The sequence below is a fragment of the Astatotilapia calliptera genome, chromosome 16, assembly GCF_900246225.1.
Source record: "Astatotilapia calliptera chromosome 16, fAstCal1.2, whole genome shotgun sequence".
Lineage (NCBI taxonomy): Eukaryota > Metazoa > Chordata > Actinopteri > Cichliformes > Cichlidae > Astatotilapia > Astatotilapia calliptera.
In genome coordinates, this window is record NC_039317.1 from 33452346 (window position 1) to 33477776 (window position 25431).

At 41.0% G+C, this 25431-nt stretch overlaps 1 protein-coding gene across 7 annotated transcripts in view; it reads right to left on the reverse strand.

The window, feature by feature from the left end:
- LOC113007774 (partitioning defective 3 homolog B-like) overlaps positions 1-25431 on the reverse strand; it is a 223168-nt gene that overhangs the window by 174954 nt on the left and 22783 nt on the right. The window lies entirely within an intron of this gene.

The following is a 25431-nucleotide window of genomic DNA, read 5'->3' on the forward strand; positions in this document are numbered from 1 at the left end:
AAATGCAGTAAATACGACTTGAGATGAATAACTGTTTTAACAAATACTAAGTCAAGATGCAGAAGCAGCAAGTGAAAAACTACATACACCTGGGAACTAAACAGTTTGTGGAACCATTTTTAGCAGAAGTAACTGGAAGCACTCATTTCCTGTATGACTTTATCAGTCTGTGACATTACTGTGGTGGAAATTTGGCCCACTCTGCTTAGTAACACAGACCCACCACAGCATTTCAATGGGTTGAGGTCTGGACTTTGACTGGGTCATTACACTAACTTCATTCTTTTCTTTTTCAGCCATAGATGTGCAGATTCACAACTGCTCCTGGGATCATTGTCCTGCTGCATTGCCCAATTATTCCCAAGCTTTAGCTGTCAGACAGCTTCATGTTTAGCTCTACAATACTTTAGTATACAGACGGGTTCAGGTCCTGTGGTGCAAAGTGATGTGTTGTGCAAATCCTGATCAAACGTCTCCCCTTTGGTCAACTTCTTGCTCCAGAAGTCTTGCGGTTTGCTCAGATCAGGTCTTGTCATGTTCTCTTTAGAGAGAAGAGATTTTCTCTCCCAGTCTGTTTGGACTGTCATGAACTTGAATACAGCTGAGATAGTCGTTTTGTTTTCTGTAGGTTTTCCGAGCTTTTCACAGTCTGACCTCGGGCTGAATTTGCTGGGACGTTCACTCCTGGGAAGACCGGCCTCTGTCTTCAATGTTGTGAATCCGCATTCTTACTGCAGACCAATTAAATTCAGACAGTTTGGAAATAGACATTCCTGGGTTGATGAGCAGCAACAACTGGCTCTCATCACCTGGATCATTGCTCCCAATCAGCAAACGGCCAAAACGCCTGCTTTTATAGAGGCGGCATGACTTATTGATGATCAGTTAATCCAGCGCATTTCATTATTAGCGCATGGTTCTACACTTTGGCTTCGTTTTTGTTAAACAAATTATAACCTGTCGGATTTTTAGTTCATCATAATTAAATCATTTTAAATAATTTTATTTCCTATCATTTAAAGAGGGTGTACTTTCTTTTTCCCATATCTGTACATACTTTTGCTTTTTCTCCTGGAAGAGCCAAATAGTATCAAGTTACACAATATCGCACCTTTCTTGCCATCTTCCCAGCAAATCTCACCAGCTATTCAGCACAATCCAGGCCTCTCCGTCTTTCACACATTCATGTTCTGTCACATTCCCCACTTCCATCTGTCTAACACAGATTTCTCTCTTTGTCTTACTCAATTTTTCCTCTCGTAACAAATCTTCGTTTTTTGCCATATTTCTGTTGACATTGTAATCCTTTTCCCCAGGTCATTCCCAACCTTTTGGTGCCACGGCACATATTTCACATTAGAAAAATCACATGGCACACCACCAACCAAAAATGTGACAAAACGCATATTGATATTTTTCCCCAAACCAGACATAGTAGAATTGGCTCGGTTTGTCCCCAGTATACCCCTTTTGGTTTATTCTGACCACTACTCACGCTGGGCCTTCACCTGTGTCAGAGTTTTCTCCAGGACCAGACTGACTACTTTTTCTTTTCAAATATTTATCTATAGCTATTACGCGCTGTATCGTCTCACAGCGTGACTATTGTGTAATTTCTGCTTCGTCTTCTTCTGTTTACTAGCAGCTGGCAACCCATTTAATTAGAGCAGGTAGTTGCACTGCCCTCTAGTGGAAGAGAATATAATTGTTCAACCCATTACTCACGCCAACCTCCCCAACCTTTTGTGCTCCACGGACCGGTTTAATGTCAGACAATATTTCATGGACCGGCCTTTAAGGTGTCGCGGAAAAATACAACAAAATAAAACGATACGACCAAGACAAAAACGGTGGGATTTTGTAAACATTATAATAAACGTGAATTCACTGTGTAATTGTGTAACTTTATTAGCAGCGTCCTCCAGAAATGCACCAACAACACTGAGAGTAACATCCTCCTCTCTGCCCCTTAATGCTCTCAGGTCGCTATGGTAACACATAAACATTTCTTTCAAAATAAGACGCACGACTACAAAACGGAAAAGACCCAGGGAAACCAAGTTAACAATAAAAACCCTGAAAACCAAAAATTTCACACCCGAGCCTCCACTCTCGCGGCCCGGTGCCAAACGACTCACGGACCGGTACGAGGCCGTGGCCCGGGGGTTTGGGACCGCTGGTTTAGGGTACCAATCAACTGGAAGATGAAAAAAACCCACTAAATGTGATGAAAGGGATGTTACTTTTATTTTGGACCCTGTTCCAGTTTTTCTTTTCATTCTGAACTTCTACAATATGGATACAAAGTACCTGCTTGACACATATCAAAGAAATGTACCATCAGAAGAACATTTAACTTTCTGGATGTAAGAATCAATATTAGTGTCGAGTAAGAGAAATCCCTCCAACATGTTTAAGAGGATGGGACAAACTGACAGACAGTTAAAAAGATAATACTTCCAGCCATGTCTGTGTTGGCACAACGTAACAAAAAGAGCTCACATTCCTCACCAGAAAACTGCTTAAGAACAAGACTAATAGCTTCCAGATGAAAACACGCACAGAGCCGTGGCAGAGATCGTTAAAAAAAGAACATCTGAAAGGATGACTGGAAGAAAAATGTGTAGACAAATTCAACAGAGCCTTGCCAAGTCTCTTAAAAAGCTGAGGGGGGAAGAAAAGAAAGGCAAGCGGAGCAGATATGGGAGGACTCTGCTTCTGTTCTGTTCAACAGGGAACTCAAAGACCTGCCAAACAAAATGACACCACAGCCTGAGCATGGGAGGAAGAGCGGGATGAGAGAGACGGAAAGGTGAGACCGCACCGAGCGAAAGCACCGAAAAAGACAAATGGGCACAGAGAACGTGAGAGACGGAGACGAGAGAGACTTATAAAGATAATAACGAGGCAGACTGACAGATGTGTGGTACTGTAAAAACCTTCAGGATGTCAGAGAGCAAAAAGCAAACCTGCAACTGGAGACTGTCAGAGAGTCACTGTGTCAAATGCAATGACGTGTAAGCAAAATGAAAAGTTACACGCTGCCAATCCCAGCCCTGCTCACCCGTCACCCGCCGAGCACACACATTTTATTTAGAGGAAATTTGAAAACTGATTCCCTGTCACACATCTGAAAAATATTGAACAACTTGGGTCAAAATTTGACTCATTTTATTACCACGAACTGTAATTTTTCTCTCTGCGACTCTTCATCTCAATCGTGTAATTATATATATAATATTTAACCTTCAACATCTAAAACTCAAAGAAGACAATGGCAGTAAAATTTTGTTTATTTCTTTCTTCTTCTGTCAAACACACATTTTACTTTGATCGTGTTGCTGACAGCATCATGTAGAAATGTCTTTTAATTGTCTGTGAGTCTTAATTCAAAAATACTTTCTTATACTTTGTTCTTTTTTAGAGGCAGGTGACAAGACTTACACGTCACATTTAATCGTAAGCCTTTGCATGTTTCCATGATTCATTCTGATCTACATACTGAACATCTAATTTTTGGCACCAAGTCTTTTCATAATAAAAGACGTGTAATTTTAGGCCTTTTATTTTTAATTAATACTTTCACAGTTTACAAGTGAACGACCCTCTGTTATTATTAGCAGTTTAGCAAACAACAGTAATCACTGACTAAATAAAATCTAAACATGTGAATCACTTTTACTAATAAAGTAACTTCACTTCAGTGTTTTACATGATGCACCATGTTTACACTGCTCAGCACTTCCTAATGTGAGTGAGTGCAGAGCCGCCTCTGTTATGAAGTGAATGAAACTGATATGGGTAAATTAATAGCAGTCCAGAACTGGCGTCGGTGCACATGCACACACACACACACACCTCCATTACCATCTTTTTCCGCATGATATGCTTTTTAATCGGCTCGATTAAAGCCCGATTGATTGGTTTGGTGTGGATCGATAAAACGCCTCAATCAGGAAAAATGCACGAGTACATCCACGGCTCGCAAACAGTATGTGGACTCTCACTTTCACACCCAAACAAAACAATCTTTAAACACGCTTAAGCTATCCGCACACCACTGACCTTTGATTTCCACTCACAACCACTTACCATAAAAAATCCATGATGATGAAGTGTGTATTTGTGTGTCTGTGTGCGTACTTTGGCATCTTATCCAGTCAGCAATATCCGTAGCAATGACCACTCCATCACAGCTGCATCAGAAGAGTCATACATGACCACAACTGTGAGTATTTCATGAATAGTTTATGGATGTTGTTTTACTGATTGTTTTATAGGCTGGTTTTGGAGATGGCTTTGGGTGCGATACACATAGAAACGAAGATTAAGGAAAAACAAGATCGACAAATAACAATTTTCCATTTTTCTTTTTGCAAATATGCTAATTTACTGCTTTTCATGATTCCTTTCTTAAAAATGTGAATAATAAACTCAGATGAACCAAATAAAATTGAGGATAATAAATAAGTGTGCCAGGCCCAAAATTCACAGAGCTTTTATTCTGACACCACAGAAGAAAGACACACAAACAAGCACACACACACTGACAGAGGATAGACTGACAGCACCACCTAGTCACGCTCAAACAAAACTGCACCCTCCAAGCCCCACACACACACACACACACACACACACACACGCACACGCACACGCACACACACACACACACACACACGCCTGACCCTCACAGTCTGCTTTTGTGTCATTTATGAGTCTACTACTTCGACAAAAAAGAGATAAGTAAAGACATGACCCAGAAGCAGAGGAAAACACAAACACTTCATCACATTTTAAAACTACCAGACAACTTTACAAGCTTGCGATCCTGTTTTATCTGTTATTTCACTCCCTGCTCTTTAAGTTATTTAGGTGTAGTGCCAAAGTTTAAAAACATGTGACATAATTGTGATGCACCAACCACAAACATCTGGTTTGCTGCTGTGGGCAGCTACGGTCACTCGAGCAGCAGATTAAAGCTAAGCTTGAGGAACAACACTCAGGAGAAATAATACTTTTAAAGTGGAGCGAGTTTCTATGTACTGACCATAAAAATATTCGTGCATAAATTTTGCAGATTACAAAGAGAATTTGAATGAACCCTGAGGCAGGTCAGCTCTTCTGTTCGAGGCTACAAGTTGGCCTTTCTTCTTTCATCAGCAGATATTCCTGCTCAGCCCCGTTTCCCCCTCTGGCATCACTTTGCCTTCCCTCCTTTGCTTCCCACTTCTCTCCTCCCTGCCTCCTTTCATTTTACACTGTTTTTCCACGGCTTCTTTCTTCGGCTGAGCCGCTCTCCCCTCTGACATGGTTCTCTGAGTTTACCGTAGATTTAAGTGTGTGCTTGTCTTTTAATCTCATCAGAATTAGAAACCAAAGTTTGGGAAAAAACTAGAAATGCCAATTATGACTTACTGACCTGCTTATAATGGTATTTTTACTAATGTGTCATTTTTGACTCTATGTGACTCTTTTCTATGTTCACAGTAGGCTGACAGTGCCAACACTCAGCCTCCTGCTAGATGCACCTATGGTACCAATTTTAAAAACCCTACATCGTCTCGTAGTCGAGTCATCGCATTCAAGAACTCAGGTGTCCACTCATCGAAGGACACTCGTTTCTGCCGCTTTTATCCACAGCTCGCGAACGAGACCCCCGAACTGCTCCACCTGGGGTACGTGGACACTTCACCAATCAAATAATCCAAAAACCTGACTTCACTTTGATGTAAAGCAGAAGGGAATAGCCAAGCGTGGATTTCATTGTTGTGTTTGAAGCTCACCACACTGTTTCTCGAGTGTTTTAACCACAGAGCTACATTTCTGCCCAAATGTGTACCTGGAGGAGTAAGTTATGGCTGTTCTATGTCACGTGACATGTAGGTTTAGCTTTTCTGTGTTTGTGTTTTGGTTGAGGCTCAAGAATGTAAGTAAAGGTGTGCGATGCTGATTTATTTCCTGTTTCACGCCGGAGCAACAAACCAGTGTACTGGAGGAACATCCAACTCACACTAAAAAAAAAAAAACCTCCACTGTAACATTAGACCCATATACAAAGCATTTTACACATCTGACAGTTATTTATGATGTTACTGTATTTATTTGATCACATAAAAGGTCAGGAAAAAACATGCGAGACATCTGACAACCAGTCGATACTTTTAAGGTCTTATTTTGAGAATATTAAATGTTTTAACAGTTGTAAGATTCGCTGTGATGTTCTGAGTTATAGTGGCTCCTTACAAATCGGCTGATGTAAATCATCATGTTCCAGCACTCTGCTCTATTGGATATCCCCACACAGCAACAAAGAGCTTATCGATTAACACATGAATCTGATACACCCGCGCTCGCTCTCTCAGTCTCGATACTCTGTTTAATCTGACTGTTTTATTCCTAAGGGTTCGCTTTTGTCCCCTACCGTGCGTTTTTTATTCTCTTGCATGCTTTAAAATGAGTCAAACATTAACAACAGAACACGGATGAGAAAACATTCACTCCCAAAGGATGTAAATGCTAACCTTACGCATAAATGCCAAAGGACAGGGACAAAAATATTTATACGCACACACAGACGGACAAACTGAGTATGACCTCTCTGCTACAATCGATCCGTTGATGTGCTAATCGATAATTAGGATGGGGTTGTGTCTGTACGGAGAATATAGATGAATGAAATTCCACTGCTCAGCAGTTTCAGCGGTGTGTAGGTGTGTATTTGTGTAGTTTCGTGCGCATGTGAGTTCTCTTCCTCTATTGATCTCCAGTCACCTTGCCTCTCAGCAGAGCATGAGAAATCCAGACAAAACAGACAGGAAGGAAAAGATGAATGGGAGGCAGAAATACTGCGAAGAAAGAACTCAGACACAAAGACAAAGAGGGTCCACAGACACACAGTTCCAACTGTTAGACAGCCAGACAACAACGCACACGGAAACATATTATAGCCGACATACAGAGTTATCTAACGACAGAGAAAGCAGAAAAATTCAAACTGTCGCGAGTAAAGCAGCGCAACTGTTCGGTGACTTTTTGAACTTCAGTGTCTGTCACAACGCCAAAATATAATGAAAACTTCTGTCCTACAGATGGTGTGTGTACGCCTCTGCATTCATATTTGCGTGCATGACTGTTTGTATCCCCACATATATGCATTTATGTTTGTGCATGAAAAAGAATATCTCTCTGTGTGTGTGTGTGTGTGTGTGTGTGTGTGTGTGTGTGTGTGTGTGTGTGTGTGTGTGTGTGTGTGTGTGTGTGTGTGTGTGTGTGTGTGTGTGTGTGTAAACCATCTACCACCATCTCCCCGAGGCTGTGTGTAGACCACGATTGGCCATATGGAACAGCATTATGGAGACACACTGGCACAGATGGACACATTCTGTACTGGCCATATTCTCAGTGATCTACCAGTAGCTGTCTAAAAAAACAGCACTCATAAGCCAGAAGAGCCTGTAACCAGTGATAACTGCTTAGGCACCTGCTGAATGAAAATGAGGGAAATCATCAAATCTGTGTTATTAACTGATAATGATCGCACCGATTCGAATATTCTGGACAAGTGTTTTCAAGCTGGTCCTGCACCAACCAACCAGTACCTGGTACTCCACTACAGTAGCTTAGTATGATTTACAATTTAAGAGACACTCTAATTATTCTTATGCTGGAACAACAATTCACCCAGAGTCTGAAACCAGCTATTTTAGTTCCCATCACCTTCCTTTCAAACCAGCTTTCTTCTGTCTGCCCTCCCCTTGTAAAGAAAAGGTCTGAACAGGAGGCTGGGAGGGGTTTCTGTCTTCACAGCCAGAGCTGTGTGCCTGTGATGACCTTATTACGGATATTAGCTCTAAATGATACAGTGTGCAGAGCCAAACGTGCATTGTCTGAAGCCAGCACTTTAGAGCCTGAGCTTGTGGATCACATGGACTACTCGCCCATTTCCTGATCTCATTATTTGGAACTCTGGCTATGTTTAATATCATTAATCTTTAGACAAGTATACACAGTTGTGGTCAGAAGTTTATATGCACTCATCATCGGCTTGAATGGTCGATGGCCAATTAGGGTTTTTAATGATTTCTTTGAACTGTTCATTTTCCAGAGTGGAAGAATTATACAGCATGCATTATTAATGATTTAAAAAACAAGAACTGAGTGCACAAATTAAGAATTTATTTTGGATTTTGTTTAATCCACATGGGACCAAAAGTACCCCACTAATATTTGGTTGCACCTTGACCAGATTCTTGGTAGGCATCAACACGTTCCTGGCATAATTCTGGATGGAAGTTTGACCACTCTTCTCGCCAGTGGCTGAAACAGAATTTATTTAACTAGGCGGGTTTCCCCAGCATGGACTTTTCAGTATAATCTACAGATCTTCAGTAGGGCCATTCCAGAAGCTTAATCCATTCCAAAACCAGTTTTTATCCAGGTTTGGGATCATTGTCCTGCTGAAACACACAGTCAGCATCTAGCTGTTGATTTGAAGTGAAGATGAGGAAATTGGACATAGTCCTCCTCCTTCATTATTCCATCCAGTTTGTGAATGTACCAGTACCACTGTGGCTGTACTGGATGATGCTACACCAGCATGTTTAGCACAGTCCACTAGTCACGATTACGTTGTCTATCAAAATTGTCGACGACAAATTTAATAGTCGACGCGTCGTTTAAAGCCTTGTAAGATCCTGAAAGACGCAGGAATAAGTAGTAGGATTTAAGAGTGTAATAACGGACTGAAACAGAAGATGGCGGTACTGCATGTACAAAGTTGCCAGCTGCTGTTAAACCCAGAAGAAGAAGAAGCAACTCCGGTATCGTAGCTGTGTCCAAATTCAGGCCGCATCCTTTGGAGGCCGCATTTGAAGGCCGATTACGTTACAGCGACGTGACGAAGGCTTTCCAAATTCAAAGACTTCTGCAAATTCAGCCGACAAATGCGTCCTACTTTTCCCCAGATTTGAAGGATGGGTTGGGTGTATCCTTTGTGGCCCAGCCGATCCCAGAATCATAGCACGGCTCAGCTAATTCCAGTTTCCAACAATGGCGCCAGCTATATTACTCTTATTATTCTTTCTGGGTGACAAAATAAACCTTTAACATATTTTCAGGCGAGAATGTAGCTGTGTAAACTTCAAATATCTGCTCGGTTTATCAAGACATCACATTTTTGCAAAAGTGCGCTGACGTTTTCGGAGACGTCTGTTACCCACTAGCTCGATAGCTAGCCGGGGCCAAGGCTCACTAGAGCCGGCGAGAACTGCGGACTCCCGGCAAATCGTTTTCAAACTCCCCGCGGACTTTCGCTACTCAGGTTAAGCATGATATATAAGTCACTTAGATAACTTAAAACTGTTATTGTTTGGCTTTTTTTAGTGTTTTATTTGTTCCTGAGTAAATCGGTTTGGATGAGATTAAAGTTATAGTTTTTACACAGCTGAATAAACGTCAAGCAGACAGCTGATTATCAGAAGTGTGAGATGCTGGAGAATATACTTCAGTTTCCTGTTATATTTTAGATAGCAAGGAGGAGACGGCTGAGTTTATTAAACTCCACTGAGACAATCTGCAAATTTTATATAAAGTTTAATAAACTCCGGGTCGGGGATGAGTTCCTGCCCCAAGTGGAGGAGTTTAAGTATGTCGGGGTATTGTTCGCGAGTGATAGGAGAAGGGAGCCGGAGATCGACAGACAGATCGTTCCGTTGTGGTGAAGAGAGAGCTGAGTGTAAAAGCGAAGCTCTCAATTTACCGGTCGATCTACATCTCTACCCTCACCTATGGCCACGAGCTGTGGGTTGTGACCGAAAGAACGAGATCGTGGATACAAGCGGCGGAAATGAGCTTCCTCCGAAGGGTGGCCGGCCTCTCCCTTAGAGATAGGGTGAGAAGTTCAGCCGTCCGTGAGGGGCTCAGAGTAGAGCCGTTGCTCCTCCACATTGAAAGGAGCCAGCTGAGGTGTTTAAGCTAGAGGAGGTGGCTGGCGAGAGGAAGGTCTGGGCTTCTCTGCTTAGGCTGTTGCCCCCGCGACCCGGCCGGATGGATAAACTATTATCTTGTCTTTATTTTTAGTTAGCAAATACCTTACACACTTCAAGCTGTAAGCTAATGATAGTTATACAAGAGCAGATGCTGCTGGTGCAATAAGCTGTACGTTTTACGTCCAATGGATGCATGATCTGACTAGTTGATTAATCGCAAAAATAATCGGTGACTAGTCGACTATCAAAGTACTCGTTTGTGGAAGGCCTAAAATGTATATGACCAAAAATGAGGAAAAACCACAACAGAGCCCCGTTCCTTTCTCTCCACAGCAGGCTACACACAAAGTTAAATTTAACCAGCATTTTTCTGCAGTTTTTGTGTTTTTAGATGAGATAAATTAACATCAGGGTCTTTATTCTTATATGCAGAAAGATCAAAAAGGGGAAAAAAAGCTGACTCCCAAAGAATCTCAATACAAAACAAAGGACTTTGGTATTTTCTATCCAGAACACCTTTTTTATAGACCTTGGTTTGCACATGGAGCTATAGTCTTGTTGAAGAAAATGTGTAATGATGTCAAAGCTGAAGCGCTGTGCATACAGCCTTAAAAAGTTGTCAATCTTTAAATCAATGCCAAGGTTTAGTTCACAGCACCTTCAGCCTCTGACGGCTCATTTATCCAGCTGTCTTTCCTTCATCCTCTCCTCCCCCAGCATCTTATCTCATTCAGTCGGATCTCCACATACAATGAATGTATGAGAGGCTTTTGAAGTAGGATTTGCTGGATGTGTGAGATGTGAGTGATTAGGCTACACACACATGTGTGCATCACATTTTTGCACACGCACGCACGCACACACGCACACACACACACACACGCACACACACACGCACACACACGCGCACACACACACAGTGTTTTGGTGGTTGTTCTCTAAGGGATTTGTAGGTCAAAACTCTAAGAGGTAATCACTGGAAGCTGACAGCCCTGAACCGTGATCTGTGCCGTGCGCACGTATATTGATGCAGATACACACAGAAAAAACACACAAGAATTACAGAGTAGATCTAAACCTGCTTGTACACATTTTAGCCATCTCTATGGAAGCCCATTTCCGCCACTAAATAAAAACAAAAAAGCTAGTATCCATAACTCGAAATTTCGAGTTACTTTTCTCAAAATTTCGAGTTACTTTTCTCAAAATTTCGAGTTACTTTTCTCAAAATTTCGAGTTACTTTTCTCAAAATTTCGAGTTACTTTTCTCAAAATTTCGAGTTACTTTTCTCAAAATTTCGAGTTAGCTCTGCCAATCAAAAATATACGTGAATGAGGTCGCTTTCTTGTTACCCGGAAGCATATGGCGCAGAGGAACGCGCACTCAAAAACGGATCCCAACAAATTGGCACTTTCGCGAGTACGTTTGCTGATAGTAACACCATGTGATTCAGCTAATAACACAGGGATTTCATCATTTGTGAAGCCAGGCTGAAAACACTCAGCAATCTGTGCATTCACGACTGGATGTAATACTGGTAGCTTAGCTGTAGCATTTATAGCTGAGGGCTTCAGCTTCCGGGTAACGAGGAAATTCATTCCTGACGAATTACTGATTCGCTGCCAATCAGTAATCTATGTCATTCACGTAGATTACTGATTGGCAGCGCTAACTCGAAATTTCGAGTTACTTTTCTCAAAATTTTGAGTTAATAAATCGAAATTTCGTGAAAGTAACTCGAAATTTCGAGAAAATAACTCGAAATTTTGAGTTATGGATCCTTTTTTTTTTTTTTTTTTTGTGGCGGAAACGGGCTTCCATACATCTCAAAGTGGAAAATGAGATGTAATGATTTATGTTAATGATGCTTTCTTCAAACATATACAAACTGACAGACTGCTCGTATTCTTTTATTTTGTACATTTCAAACACAAACGACTTTAACTTTGTTAAACTTGTTAAAAACCCCTTTGACGTGTTTTGCTGGAGGGTTGCTATATCGTACTATATAATGTAGGACTGATGGTGTGGTCCTTCATATGTCTGTCATTGCTTTCATCAGTTCCAGTCAACATTTCACATGAATGACATAAAGGTTATTTGACCCACCCTAAAGCAGAATGAAAGAGCGTCCCTATTGGTCCAGTTGTGACAATCAAACTATCACAAAATGTTTTACATGGATTGTTTTTGGTAATTTTTTCTGGGTGTCGTTGATGATGCTGAACAACAACAGCAAACAATCGAATGAATATCAAATCATCACATATTGTCAAAATAATCATCTCTGACAGCCGGCAGAGACAAAAACAATGATACGCTGATTAGCTGTAATTCTAACAATGTTGGTCATATATGTACATTATTTTTCTCTGGAGGATTTACTACTTTTGACTGATAGAAAGTAGTAAACACCACATCAATTTGTACCATCTTTTTTTAAGCTATTAAACTGTGATGTATGTGAAACTGGGAGTGTATTGCATGTAAAACAATATGGAGTTACATATAAATATGCTGCCTGTATCTAACAGGCCAGAGCGAAACTGATGATACTGATGACATGAGCTGAAGTGCTTCACAGTTATCGCTGTTAGACCATGAGCATTAACTCAAGTGCACCTGTTCATTGTTGCAAAACTGCGACCAGTTTGAAGACTAGTAAAAGACTTGCAGGAGTATTTGTATATATTAGTGCATTATTGTAAATCTGTAACATATTGTATTGTTTACACAGTTTAGTCTGTTACTGTTACTGTCTTGGAGCAACTGTAACCCACATCATTTTCTTAGGGAGTAATAAAGTATTCTGAGTCTGATTCTGAAGACAACGCCATCCCATTCAATGTTTTAACTCCTTTCAATAGTTTTTTGTTTTGCCAAACCACAGAGACGGACAAACAAGTAGTCAAGATAATCCTGGGTCAACTGCTCTTCAACCAATCGACAGGTTGGCTCAGCAGGAGTTTGATGGGACCAAAGTCTAATGTTACTCCTAATGTTATTAGTGTGAAACAAATATAAATACACAGCAAAAGGTAAACTGTCTAAGCATAGCATAATCCAGGCTCATGTAAAATCAGTAATGCAACCAACAAACTAAAATGCAATTTCTGATACAGTCACACTCAAAGCTTCACATACCAAAGTCAGCTGACCATATACACGTGATATACCTGTGCTGGTTATTGAGCTGACAGTCACACTGCTGCAAAGTTTCTCTTTGTCCACTTTAGCATCGTGCACTTATGTTTTCTATACTGCACATAGAAAAATAACTTTACATGTTGACTCTTAAAAAACAACTGTGCAATACTGTCATGATCCTGGGTCCTTTTGACCCAGCGTTTTGTGATTTTGGCTCTGTTCTTCCTCTGGTTATTGTTTATTCGGTTCTGCCCATGTATTCCTGTGTTAAGTCCGCATTTCTTAGTCCGTGTCCTTGTATGTGTAAGTTCCTGTTTTATTGTGAAGGTCTCTGTCTTATGTCAGTGTGTTCTGTTTACGTTTCCCCTGCCTCGTCAGCTGTTATGTCTTCCAGGTGTGTTCCCCTCCTGTTTCTCATCCCCTGATTCCTGGCGTATGTATTTATAGTGTGTGTGCTACCTCGTCCTCGTTGCTGGTCCGTCTGTGTTATTTGTTATCGTGTGTGTGAATCTCCTGCTGTCATCCTGTGAATTCTCCCTGCAAGTTGCTTTCTCTCGTGTTCAGGTTTGGTGTTTAGGTTTTAGTTTTTCCAGTGTAGTTTATGTCTAAGTTCAGTTTTTCGCCACACTCTCTCCTTTTGTTTGTTATCACTCGAGTTGTGTGTCAATAAAGCCCTCTCACTTCACTGCATATCCGCATCTTGGGTCCTTTGTTAAATTCACACGGCTTGCCCCGGCAACCCGTGACAAATACAGTGTTAATAAAAATCATTAACTCGATTGTTACCGCAACAGTGATTTTATGCAAAGTCCAGCTCTGTCTTCTCTTCCCATGCGGAGCTAATCCACGATAAGAAAAGAAAGATTGAAGTTTGAAGGTTTGTTTAAAGGTTTAAAGCTAGACTTCTTTGTATACACACGATAAAAACCCAGCTTCATCTGCTATCAATTTGCTGTCAAGGACATTTGCTAATAATCCAGCACTCAAGAGCAATTTATGCTAAACTTAACAAAGATATTTTGCTTCCTTTAAAATAGTTTTCCAGTGTTTCTCTCAACTCGACAAAGGTTTTAGAAAATTTCCTTGTTAAAAGCTTTAGACTCCCAACAAAGGCACCCCATGTAGAACCTCACCGTTTACAAGACCTTACTCGCAGTGGCCAAGTTCACAAAGCAGCGATTTGTTCATTTTTCCCATTGGATTGTGGTTCTATTGGATGCATCTGACAGTGTGAGATACAGCGTCGGGCACAATTTTAGCAGCAAGCACAGGTTGCAAATATGTGTGACCAGTCTCATAGCAACAGCATGCAAGATGACCAGATCTTCTCTGCAGCATCTGCTCAGTGCCGTCAGCCAAAAATAAAGATGTTCCATGTCATCATTCTTTATTTAAAAATATTCAACATTATCTCGTGCTTGGCAACAGAGCTGGGATTAACTACAAGAAGCTGGTCCAATAGGCTAGATCTTCAAGAAAGCAGAGGTGGGGGACTGTGCATTAGATGTTTTTGACTCTGAAATTAATACTTCAACGTACTTATCTGAACAAGGAATGTAAAACAACTAATGAGCACGAAAATTCAATTAATTTCAACTTGCAAAAGCCGAGAAAAAGTCGGCGTTAATACCTCTGACCTCTCATAAGCTTTGGATATGTTTCTCATGCTGATGACAGTTACTCCTTTATTTCCTTCTGCCGCTGCTCCATCATCCTGTCTTACCTCCACCTACTTGAGGTGAGTGACGAAAATTATGTGCCGCCTACTCAGGGAGCTGATGATGTGTGTGTCAGTGTGCACGTGTGTGCATGAATGCATGTGAGCGTGTGAGAGGTTAGGGTATTAAATGAGCCTGTTAACATCACTCAAACATTCAGGGACAGGTTCGCTCTTCATAAAGCTCTCACCACCCGGTATATTACTCTCTCAACGTATTTAAATCTTTCTGTGAACTGCTGTTAGCTCTGCAGATCTGTGTGTGTGTGTGTGTGTGTGTGTGTGTGTGTGTGTGTGTGTGTGTGTGTGTGTGTGTGTGTGTGTGTGTGTGTGTGTGTGTGTGTGTGAGATCACAACACCTCACACTGACTGCTTTTCCTTCTAAAAGGGCTGACGTGATAGGTGGTCCTTCCAACATCTCTGTGATTGAGGTGACGAGTGGAGCTCATAGAGAACACAGTGATTACATTAGTCCTCTAAACAGATCATATTGTCTGTGCATAAGACCACAAATCAAATCCATCTCAACACTGAAGGAAGTGTAGGGAGAGCTGGATAGTAGTGATCCATAACATGGATCCGATCACGTGATTAGGTAACTTTAACAAGCCCAGATTACATTTGAAAGGATCAAAGTATATAATAAGCTACATTATAGAGCAAAGGATTAATTTGATTTTATTTATGTTGCTTCTGTAAAATATGCCAATTCGTGACTATACAGTTATTGTACTACAGCACTGTTTTATATTTGATTTGACCAAATGTAAATAATAAAAGGAATTATTAATCTTTTTTAATTCAAAAGCAAACAATATTTATTATTAAAGTAGTCTAAAACCTGTCTAGGAGTGTCCAATTTAGTCCAGCCCGGTGTGCAGGTACACCTTGAGCCTGACATCTCACAGGTAGATTAAAAACATTATCTTTAAACAGCCCTAAGGCGTGGATGGCTGCGAACTGAACCTTTTAAATTATTAGCTCAAGCAGCAAATTATGCTGTCTGCACTGTTGTGCTCTAACCACAGTGAACAAATTGAGACTGACAGGTACTCTCCGTGTAAGAGATTTTTAAACTGTACTGTGCAAAAGACTTGTGTCACCCATTATTTCTTTATATTCTGCTGAGAAAATTGGGTAGCAATTTGTTGAGACTGGTAAAAGCGTACATGGAAATATAGAGCATAATCCAAAAACAGAGTTTGCACAATTATAAAAAGCCTGAGAGTTAATTTTTGTTCTTCACTGCAGCCTAGCTGCCTTTTGTTCAGTCCTCTATCAAGATGATCCCACAGCTGCTTCTCAGGAGTCAGAGTGGGTCAGACCTCCAGTCCAGACTCTGGGGAGGCCAATCCATGACTGATGTGTTCCATGGTGTGTTTTTCTATCGAGGCATGTTTTTGTTACATTGGTGGTGTTTGGGATCATTGACACAGCCTCCACCATGTTTCACAGATGGCTGCAGACTCCCTTCCGCTGAGACCATTTCTGATGAGGCTTCAGTGAATCAACTGAAGCAAGTGATGCAGATCCTCTCAGGTCCTGAGTCAGCTCTCGGTTTATTTCAGATACAGTTCATCTCAGTGTTTGTAAGGACACACTTCATGTCAAGTTTTAAACCAGGGCTGCCCAATCCCAGTCCTCAAGAGCTACTATCCTACAGCTTTTAGATGCATCCCTACTCCAACACAGCTGAATCAAATGGTTTGATTACCTCTTCAGCATGCCATCATGTTTGGCAAAGGCCTGATAACAAGCCATTCATTTGATTCAGGTGTGTGGGAACAAGGATGCATCTAAAAGCTGCAGGACGGTAGCTCTCGAGGACCGGGATTGGGCACCCCTGTTTTAAACCAACAGGCATTTGGCGCACAAACGGCCATCAAACTGCGTTATCGTTGGTATTTTTGGTAGATTCGACTACAGAAATGGAAACAAACTTTTTTTTTTTTTTGAGGAAGGCTTTTCGTAAGAAAGAGCCTAAAGGCACAAGTTAAAACTGGTTCTTTGCCAAGTTTGTTACATGTAGACACAACACTGGTTCATCCCTTCTTTTAGATGCCTTTATATGCTTCAGTGATATAAGCCAGTGTTACGTGGTCAGGTAAAAGGAGTGGACTGAAGATAAGTGAAAAAATTAAAGATTAAACCCACCAAACCTATTTATTCATTTAGTCTTAAAATTCAACATTTAAATGCTTCTAATAAAAATTCACTGGCATGTCTATTCCTTAATACGTTCAAGCCAAAGGAAAAACATTAACTATTAGACAAGCAGTTTGATTTAATAACTAAAGCGTATGGAAAATAGCATAAGATGCCCTGCATGTCCTTAAGTCAAAGCAGTAAGCAGAGGCGAGAGAAGGCAGAGTGCCGTCTTGAGATCAGACGATGCAGCTTTTCTTATTTATTCGGTCATTTAGCCAGTCCATCTCTCAGAAACCCACATTCAGGCACTTCATTAAGATAATTCATCATCACAATGAATCCATAATGAGGTAGACTTCATAACACACACAATTTGATGCCGTACCATGTGCCCGTCTATTGTAGGCGGGTCCCAGGTGTGGCTGTGTTTTGTTAATTAAGAGCCGAGGTCCATGAAGACTTCAGGCTTCATTGTTTATTCTCATAATAATTGAACCCTCTGCCTTGTTTCATTTCAATCGCTCTGTTAATGCTTTCACCATCACTTAAAATCAACCCTCCATACCCTGCCGATAAGATGCCCCCTGCTGTCACCTCATGCCCACCTCACACACGGTTACCATTAACCCCACATTTGTCTTTATTTCACTTTCTCCTCCACAGTTCTTTAATTACCAGCCTCCCTCTGCCTCCCTTTTATTCACTTCTAACAATTAACCCCTTTCTCCTCCTTCAGCCGTCTGCTTCTCATTCATATGCTCTTACAAATTGCACCTATCTGTCTCACTGTCACTCTCCTAATCCCCTCTTTCTAGCTGTCTATTTCTCGTCCTCCTTCCCACTAGTCTCGCTCTATTTTTCCGTCTCTCTCAAATACCATTACTCAATTAACCCCCTTGGTTCCTGGCTAAGGGTCAACATATGTATCAGGCCTGGATCCAATCTGTGCCTCTGACAAATGAAGGGTCCACACACACATACATGCTAGCACACTAAGGTGTGACTTAAAAATGATTGGATTCATTAGAGGAAAGAAAGAGGTAAGGGGCGAAGGGAAGGGAGTGAGAGGAAAGGGAGGGGACCAAAGCTCCATAAATACTGCTAGAAAAATCAGGACAGGGTAAAGAATAATAAGCATTAGAGAAATAACAGAGATAAAATCTGTATCATCGAGACCACACCATATATTGACAGGTAGTGTTGGGCAGAGTAAGAGTGAAAGAGAAAAATGATGAGGACAAATTGTGGAGAGGCTGAAAAGCAGCACAAAGAGCTGGGAAAAAGTAGACATGTGAGAGGAAGCATGTAGGTTCATTATAAGGAAATCCAACTGTCCAACTCCTCTTTATCCTGTCATAATGAGCAACCTCTCAATGTAACAGAGAGATAATGATACATGAGCCAAGCCTGAGTGACCTTTAGCTGGGAAAATTTCCATTAATTGGGAAAAATTGAGGCCAGCAGTTTATTGTAATGTTGCTATTGTAGTAGACTCTGGAGTTTATTTTAATTACTTTGCAATTTATTTTCATCCTTTTATCTCGTTTTCCAACTGTTGTAAAGAGCAAATTTAAGCTAAAATCACTGCAAAGAAAGTGCAGAATCAACAGCACACACAAGTATTTGCACGAGTATTAACCTCTCAAGTACTGCAAACAGGGCCTGGCTTTAAATCACACAACACAGTCACATGGCTATTGTACTATTTTACCCATTGATTTGTAACTGCAACGGTTGTGTTTGAACTGGACGGCACCGTCGAGTAAAGTGTTTGATCCGGCCTCTCGTGTGCACACGTGTGCGTTTGTACACATTCACACACACACACCCACAGACACAACGATAAGAATGCATACATTTAGCAGATGGCTGGTGGTTAAGAGAGTGTGAATGATAAAATCTGCCCACTATTCCGTTGACTTGTCCATTATTCCACTCCACTGCTTTTGAAAAGTGTGTGCGCGCGTGTGTGTGTATATACGCATTAGTATGTCTGCGTGCGGAGCCTTCGGCGTGCATGTGTATCTGTGTCTCAGTGAAACGATCTAATCGCGTCACTCTTGTCGTAAATGAGCAATATTAAAATTAAAACATTAAATTAAAACATTAAAACAGCCATTTAATTTTTTGTCTGCTCTGCTTTTATTGTTTCTGCCCATCGTGTGTGACAGGCTGTAAGCAATCAAACTAATGAGGCATTACAGACCATTTCAAAACAAGTGATATTGTATTACCCATCTGTGCATTTGATCAAGTGAAGCAAGATGTGCTTGTGACATATGAAGCAGTGCAATGTCAAAGATTTTTTTAGTCATTAGTGCTCTTGATGTGTGTGTGTGTGTGTGTGTGTGTGTGTGTGTGTGTGTGTGTGTGTGTGTGTGTGTGTGTGTGTGTGTGTGTCTCATTCTAACAGATGCTTTGCTGAGACCACAGACAAAGTTTATAATAAAAACATGCTTCAGGCAGCACTGATCACATTTATTAACATTTGTTTAAATCAAAAGACGCCTGATCTACACTCCGATTATTGGCTACGATTTATTTCCTGGGTACATCTTTGGTATCACACAGTTCAAGACTTTTTGTTTTTAATGTGGATCCATGTTTTTCCCCATCTCAGCGTGGGCCTCTGACATCTGTCTGACTCACAGCTGATTAACACGCTTCAGTTCATGTTGTTGCCAACTTTGCAACTTTGTTACTAAAGAATCTGACTTTTCATACCTCTGTCCATTTTTTTTCATTTGTGTTTTTATATTTTTGGTCACCAGCGCAGGTACGTGTGGCTGCTCTCTCGCCGCGGGCACGCTCAGTGAGCAGCATCACCTGATTTTTGCACATGTGCAACACAGAAACTCTGCACGAAGAAGGGGAAAAATAAAGAAAGTTTCTTTCAGTCTGATTGATCATTCTAAAATGAATTTTTCTCATGCAGCCCTGGGGTTATATCCTCAGGACCCCTGAAAATGACTGCCTTTAATTAAACCGAAAGGCACCTGCCCTTCTCGAGTCATTTAGCCCCCACCAGCCCAAGCTTCTAATATTTTATGTTGATTACAACCAGAGCTCCCGAGCACAGAACACACTGTGTGGGCTGTTACCTGATGAAGACTGAAGCATGAGTGGTGGATATTATGTCTGGCCGGCTGATGGGAAGAAACGGCATTAAGCAGTCAGACTTTGAGACATACAGATGGGCTTCAAATGGTAGTTAATAAAGAAACTACACGTGCATCGGGCCAAAGTTTAATGCAGTTCCATCCAACTGTCAAAACTCATTAGAATTAGCAAATAGTGAGGAAGTGTCCGAGTCTGAGGAAGTGAAATATTGAGGATTCTTAGGTAACGTAATCGGCATATTGCAGTCCAACTAAAAAATAATTAGAAACAAAAATGACTAGACAAAAAAACCGAGTTATACACACAACATCCACTATGCACAGAAAAGAGCAATAAAAACGGAGCAAAATGCATCTGTAGCGGTGCAAAACAACACAATTTACCCAGAGACAAATGTTCCTTCATTCCTTTTTACAAATCTCAGTGTAATGAGACTGGTGACCTAAACTTGACCAGTCTTGGTCCTTCAGATTTACTCGACAGTAACGATCACTTTTTCTCTGAGCGTCTCAAAAGCATCAGAAACGAGAAGTTGTAACAGATTCTAAAACAAAAGTGTGGGACTCCTCCCTGAGGGAAGCAGCTGGGTCTCTGTGTGGCGCCGTGCTGGATGATTATTCTAACAAACTGGTGCAAAGGGCTGAAAGACTGGTGACAGACAGGTGGACGGGCTGGCCACTTCCTGTTATGCGTCTCCCGTGTTACATGCACGCCACGTTGTGATTTTGTTAGTAGCAGCATGTTTGAAGGATGTTGCTCAAGGCATTTGTGCTCATAGGTGATTGTAATTATAATCGTGCCGCTGCAGAACCAGAAGATCTGCGCTGTACTTCTTCTGTACGCTTCCATGAAAACATCTACCATCTCCAACTACAGCATCGACTCTCCATAACGTGATCATTTTTTATTCAGTCTGCAGTTTACGCAGTGCCCTTGTATAGTATATCAGAACATTAAAACTCTAATTGCTAAACTTAAGTTCTTGATACAAATGAGTCAATTAAGATCAAAATGTGCGTTTAGCGGCTACGAGACAGAAATTATAGCGCGAGGCTGCTGTACACACACACAAAAGTAATTTGGCCGAGCTAATGTATGTGCTGCATTATTTACAGATTGATTGCAGTCATCATTGATTGTGTGGACTCATAATAGCATTTACAGTGGGGCTGGAATATAATCGTTTAGACGTTCATCATTAGAAATCATTTAGTCTAACTTTCAAAAGGCAATTAGCTGTGGGGCTCCTTAATGCTGAGCGTGGTTCAAAAAGTTCACAAGCAGTTGTGTTTCTCCTCACATCAGGAAACTCCAGGTTATCTATCGCATCATACATCTGTGTGTCTCTGCAGCCTGCAGTGAGTAATGGGCCGAGCCATCTCTGAGGTAGACCAGCAGAAAGGATAAATAATTGTAGGCGATCTGGATAATCAGATGGACTCAGAGGTTTATGTTTAATAGCTGTTGTTATTATTTGTAATTTACATTTACAAAGATCTGTACGTAGAAAACCATTTCAGGTTTGACTTTCTTCTTCATTAACCCGTCACCAGCTTTCCCACTGCTGCACACGCCTCCCCCTCTTTTCCCTTTCCCCTCCTCCTTTTACCCCTTCTCGTCAGCTTAGCTCTTTCATTTTGAGGAAGAAAACACAAGCCAGTTAGAATAAGGCAATTATGACCCTGCTGGAAAGGTTATTATGCATAATGCCCTGTAATCCTCCTCTACAGTTTTCATCAGAAACGACATGAACATTAAGACTTTGCAGTATATACGTGCTGACAGAAATGGCTTCCAGCCCCATTTTCTGAAATCACAGACAAAGCCACAGTTAAAGCATTGATTGGTAAAGATGATGTAGTTGCAATGTGATTATTCATAGCTGCTTGTGCGGCTGTGACAAGATAATGAAGACAATAGACACCAGACAGTCTGGCAGCATTTGCCTGGAATAGTGTCGTTAAGGTAGTTTTGTGAATTTCTCTTTGCGTGTCGTGTTGGTCGACGTGTCAACATTAATTAAACCGTGACCCCGATCAAAACAGACTTGAGAGGGATTAAAAAAATGTGCAGTGTGATATGACACAGTGAGAAGCGGTTATTTGTGTGGGCGGACGCTGACGCAGTCCAGACAGCCTTTTAATCCCATACACCGCAACAAAAACTTGATGCTTAAAACAAGCAGACAGACGTGCAACAAACCTCATTGTTCACATTGCACCTCTGTCTTCAGCTTAATGATCCCATTATTATTGTGTTAGGCACTAATTAATGATGATTTTTGTAACTATGCCAGCAGCAGGAAGTCTTGCAGGAATTGTTTCTCCACTAACTTTTAATTTGAATTTATTGAAGAATTAATTCCCCATTTCTGTGATTTATTTGTTCTGGTTTTAAGACCAGTTTTACTTTTTAGGATATTCAGCATCTGGGTTTCAAGGGTCACCTCTCTGTGCCCTTCTCTAAAAAGCCTCCATTTACAGCAGAGAGATATTGCTCATCAGATTTGGTCTGCGAGTGGCTGCTCTGTTATCTCGAGCCAGCAGGGCTGCCGGGCTTGACCCCAGGTCGTCTAATGAAAGCCTTTTCTACTCAACAAATGTGTTTCACATTGACATTTGCTTTGATTATAGATTGGTTAGATGTTCTTAACTAGTGAAAACACATTTCTAATATATCTGGTAAAGGTATCTGTACTGGTACCACACCTAGCATCTCACAAATGATCTTGGATATGTGGAATATCATTAGACCTACTGAACTGGATGAAGTGTTAAAGCTAAAGTGGACCTTTCTTCTATCACTTCCAGCCCATCCTAATCATATTTATCAACACATCTGTGAGGAAAGCCGAGTTCAAATATATTTCTCTGTCCAAGTCTGATGTCAGCTTTCGAAGGTTAAGTGAATGAACTAAAAGGCCAACTACACACACAAAAACAGTGCTTAAGCAACCTTTGCCCCCTCAGCCCCCCACATAAACTGGCTGCTGGTGAGAATAATATTGACCTTCCTCTAAAGAAAGCATTGCCGATTATTGCTTTCAGACGCTGCACAAGTGTCATTTACTGGGCACCATTTTTATGTTTTTTTACAGCCTAATCATTTAAAGTCCTCAGGAAATAACACAGTTTATTCTGAAAAATTTAATTATCTTTCTAGCTATACTAAATCAGTATATATAAAATACAACAGAAAAGAGGTTTAGCATGATGAAGCCAAGTGAATCCTTAGCCTGTATCCGCTCCTCTCATTTCTATGTGCTAACATGAGATGGATACTTTTATATAACATGACCTTCAAACAATGAATGCAACTTGTTTACAGGTCTAAGTCTTTGTCATCCAGCATGACGACACTGTAGCGCCAAACTGGAAAGCAAGCCTCCAGCTTTAACTGACTCCAGCTGGTCCACATCGTGGTACAACGTAGGGCTGGGCGATATGGCCTAAAATCCATATCGCGATATAATTTGAAGCATGTGCGGTAAATATATATATATCGCGATATATTCTTTTCTTCTGTATAACGTATTTTCCGCACTATAAGGCGCACTTAAAATCCTTTAATTTTCTCAAAAATCGAGTGTGCCTTATGTATGAATTCTGGTTGTGCTTACTGACCTCAAACCGATTTTGGAGTGCAGAAATCTGCTAAAGTGAAGCGCCTTGAGGCGACTTTTGTTGTGATTTGGCGCTATATAAATAAAATTGAATTGAATTGAATTGTTAAAAAATGTTTTGATGGATTGTCAGAGCATTATGGCTGCTTCAGGTCCCAAAGTCAAACGAACACTGAGAGTTAAAAACTGTCTAAATTCTTTCATCTTTAATAAAATGATCAGCGTTGCTGCTTTAGCAGGTGTAACAATTAAGTTTAACATCCAGGCATCCATGAAAACAGAATTTATTAAATTTAACGGAGTTAGAAGTTAACAGGAAGTTAGCTCGCTAGTTTCCACCTAAACATGACATACCATGTTCTGACTGAGAGATTTTTGAAACTAATTCAAACGTACAGGTCTGTTATCACTTCCAACATAAATGAAGACAGAAAACTAAACAGCAGTGACGTTTGCAGGGTTACTAAAGTTGGACTACCTGGTATATAATGTTGTGCTACGTGATCGCTAGCGACACAGCTATGTTAGCATAACATTAGCACAGTGAAGCTGGAGGATGAACGCCAACTTTTTTCCACTCGATAAAAGTTAACGTGACGGATTCTGGTGGTCAGGGACAAATGCAATCGCATAGCAGGATGCTACACGGGCCAAACTTCAGTCAGGAGAACAACTGAGATCATTCATCTACAATATGAGGTTAGTCATTAATATACTGCAACAACATGGGAACAAAGCCACAAATAAATAAATTTTGGAGGGGGTGGGAGAACTGTGTGTGCATTAGTGATCTGTGGGTGGAAAGGGGAGAAGGGGGGTGGTAAATAAAGTAAAAAAAAAATGATGGGGCCACAAGGAGCTGATATTAGGCAGAAGTGGCACTTTGCCTTTTGCCTTTGTGGCTCTTTGCTTAGGCTGCTGCCCCCGCGACCCGGCCCCGGACAAAGCGGATGAGGATGGATGGATGGATGGAACATGGGAACAGAGCAGCTGCGAGAGAATTCAACATTAATGAATCAATGTTACGGAAGTGGAGGAAGCGCAGTTTTTGGCTTTCCCCATATTTCAAAAGTGCTTCATCTCTTTGCTATGACTGTCGCCCGCCATAATTTGCAGATGATAATGGTTGTAGCCGCTGCGATGCTTTCGATCAAAACAGGCGCAGCTTGATGACATCATCAACATGCGCTATCGCGATAGAGCGGTATAGTCAAAATCTCTATCGTTGGCCAAATTTATATCATTTCTATCGTATATCGTTTATATTGCCCACCCCTAGTATAACGGTTCATCTAGAAGTGCTAAATACAGATTAATGCCAGGCTGTGTCCATATGTCTTTAGGTTGTGTGCATATTTGCTCTTCTTAGTCCTTCAAAAGGTTATACGAGTCATAAAATGTCCTTCCTGTCCACTATAGATGACTCAGATGTCATTTTCTTTATGCAGCCAGACATTCACCATTATATAGTGATCACTGGTGAGTTGTCTTGTGTGAGCATTGACAGGTGTATCCCGCAGTCCTTGAGAAGGGTGGAATGGCCATAAACCTCTTCTTTCCTTAGGACCTCAGATATCAAATATAACTCTCAGTCTGGCTGCTGGTTGATGAGGTTACGGCCTCATTGGTAAATTGCAGTACGCTGACACATATATCAGTCTACACTGACAGTCAACATATATTAACCGAG